The sequence below is a fragment of the Triticum urartu genome, chromosome 6 (assembly GCF_003073215.2).
Source record: "Triticum urartu cultivar G1812 chromosome 6, Tu2.1, whole genome shotgun sequence".
Classification (NCBI taxonomy): domain Eukaryota; kingdom Viridiplantae; phylum Streptophyta; class Magnoliopsida; order Poales; family Poaceae; genus Triticum; species Triticum urartu.
In genome coordinates, this window is record NC_053027.1 from 109,803,239 (window position 1) to 109,806,278 (window position 3,040).

The window sequence follows — 3,040 nt, forward strand, 5'->3', positions numbered from 1 at the left end:
CCCGTCTTGGCGTTTGCTTGTCTGTTAAACGCAACACGCGGCTCCAAATGCAGACAAAAACAACACCGATTTCCCTTTGCCAGATTCAGACACAAAGATTGAGAGAGGTGTACTGTTCCCGCACTATACAATTAGTCGAGTAGCGCCACCAACCTACTGTCAAAAATATTAACCGCGGATCAACTCCCCGTCTCCACCCGCAGGGCACGAGGGGTCGGCCCCACGCGTCGGCCCCTCAAACAGCCGCCCCGGCGAGCTGGGCCCGGCCTGTCAGAAAAATTACCGCGCCAGGTTATATATGTACGCGCGCCTTTACCCGTGCGTCCCTGTCTCGGCATTTCCCTTCCCACCAGCTCCGCTCCACACCCGCAGCCAAGTACAGTGACCAGTGTACTGCCCGCTCGCTCCTGGCCCTGCCGCCCTTGGATGCGCCATGGCATCCGCCGTCGCCAGCAGCATGCCCGCCGCGGCCCCCGCCGCCGTCTCCTACGGCTGGCTCGGCCCGCGCCTCTCTTTCAGCCGCGACGCGCCTGCTGCCGTGGCGCCGGATCGCGGCCAGGCGCTGTCGCTGGACAGCAGCGGCTGCAAGGCGGACCAGCCCGCCGCGGCGGCGGCGTCCAAGGAGTTCATCGACTTCGAGTTCAGCTTCGGCGGGTCGGCCACCATGCTCCCCGCCGACGAGCTGTTCGCAGACGGGAAGCTGCTGCCCCTCCGGCCGCAGCCCGCGTCCGCGGCGGCGCCGGAGGCCGAGCGGGAGCGGGAGTGCGCGCCGGCGGAGATCCCGGCGGCGCCTGAGATGGTGAAAACCCACCGGCCCTCGGTGGCCGAGGTCTTCGACCCCTACGTGTTCTCCCCCAAGGCGCCGACGTGCTCCAGCCGCTGGCGGGAGCTGCTGCGGCTCAGGAAGGTCCAGACCCCGCAGAAGCCGTCCGCGTCGCCGTCGCCTCCGCAATCTCCTTCGCCGGTGCCGGCGACTCCCTCCAGAGCGTCCAACTCGTCGGCGGCCAGGTCCCTTAAGCTGCTCCTCCTCCAGCGGAACGGCGGCCGCGCGTCAAGTGCCGTCGCGTCGGACCTCTCCGTGGCGCCGCTCCTCCGCGACAGCTCGGACTCGGAGGCGTCCCTCTCCCTCGCCTCCTCCCGCTTCTCCATGTCGTCGTCCTCCTCCTCGTCCGCCTACGACCACGACGACTTCCCCCGCCACTCCCTCGACTCGGTCGACCTCACCCCGAGCCACGAATCCGGCTCGTGCGCTCCCAACCCCAGCGCCATTGCCCCCGCCCGCCTCCGCCCCACCGCAGCGCCATTGCCCCCCGCCTGCGTCCGCCCCGCCGCGCGCCGCGCACAGCCCCGCCCGTCGCCGGCCCGCCACCCCGCCGCCGCCGTCCGTGGCCTCGGTGGACTCCCCGCGCATGAAATCTTCCGGCAAGATCGTGTTCCAGGGGCTCGAGCGCAGCTCCAGCTCCCCGGCCGGCAGCGTCCACTCCAGCCTCCGGTCACGCTCGCGCGTGATGGACCGGTCATACTCCACGCCGGTGGTGCTCAACGTGCCCGTCTGCTCGCGGCCGTCGTTCGGGTTCTTCAAGGACAAGAAAGAGACGGCGGCGAAGGACGCAGCCGCGCGGCTGCGGTCGTCGCTCGGCCGGAAGACGCCCATCCCGCCGGCGCACCGGCGGAAGCAGCGTGAGTGGCAGAGGTCTTGGCACCGGCAAATGAAATTGACCTTGTTTTGACTGAGCTAGCTAGGTTTAGCGGTAGATCAGGTAGCCTCCATTAGGTAACACCACTAGGCAGCATTTCCTTTGCCTTTAGCAGAAAAGGGAACGAAAAAGATTGAGAGTGATAGCTAGTTTGGATTTGGAGTGAACAAGAGATCCCAAGATCGAAGAGAATACTGTGAGCTCTGATTTTTTGTGCTTGTCTTTAGGAGAAGCTGGCTAGGCTAGAGCCCCATGTTCATGCTGTGCATTTTGCTCCTCCCCATGTAAATTTTGTCTAATGTGCTTCACCATCCTTTTTCCTCTTCACTTTGTGTTCTGTTTCTCCAAGCACATTCGATGGCAAGTTCGTTGTGAACTCTTAAGCAATAGGAGAAAAGATATGAAAGAGATTTCCGAACTATTCTGGTGGCCTGACGGCGTTATTGTTGTCTGTTCTTGCACTGCCAAAATCCATGTACGCTGTAGTTACCCTATTGTCAGTATCTTAATCGCTCCCTGTAAAAAGTCGGAGGAAAAGGGTGTGGGTTTAATCACGGTGCCATGTGGACCTGGTGAAAAAGAAGAGATGCACAATGGTGGCTTTTTGGGGGGAACTTTTCGTGGCCGGTGATGAGTGACTGCTGGTAACTCGATGGAGACGCTGGCCGTTTAAATCGGAGGCAGGCTAGGCGAGGATGGGAGACCGGGCCGGAGCGGCTCTCCTCCCTCTCCTCCGTGTGAGCCGGCGATCGGGCGCTGTGAGCCCAGCAGCATGTGCGCGGCTCTAAGTTTCTGTGTACAAAATTATACTACTGCTCGTAGCAGGCAAAAGGGGCAGCGGAGAAAGCAATTGAAAACACATGTAGCTGCAGGCCGGCCACTGTTTCTGAAACAGCGAGGGCTTAAACAACGCCTCTCGCTCGGCGCCGGAGCAGCCGGCAAAGCTGCGTCGCAGCCATCGTGGCCCGCTAAACCGTGCCTTCCCCCCCCCCATAATTCGCCCCGCTCTGGTTTATGAATTTATCTCCCGGCTTCTTCAACTCACTGGTACAACCATGATCTCCTCTTTACTCTCTCTCTCCGTCCAGCGTCCCAGCGGCTGCTGCTTTGGGCGAGGCTTTGAATGAGCGTGTGTTCTTGGACTCGTGCCAGCCTTGCCAAAAGGATCTTTTCTCAAGGCACACACGCTCCTAGCTGCCATAGCTAGGTGTGTGGTGGTGGTAGAACAGCTTTTTTGTTCAAAGATCCTCTCCTGCGGTATTGCGACCGTGCTGCTCTACAACAGTACTAGGATTTGCCGCAAGCGCCAGCACTGTTCCCCAGCTTTGCTGCAATACAGTAGT

At 61.3% G+C, this 3,040-nt stretch overlaps 1 pseudogene; it reads left to right on the forward strand.

Moving 5' to 3' along the window:
• The first annotated feature begins 334 nt into the window (after positions 1–334).
• LOC125513915 lies at positions 335–2,118 on the forward strand (annotated as a pseudogene).
• Positions 2,119–3,040: the final 922 nt, after the last annotated feature.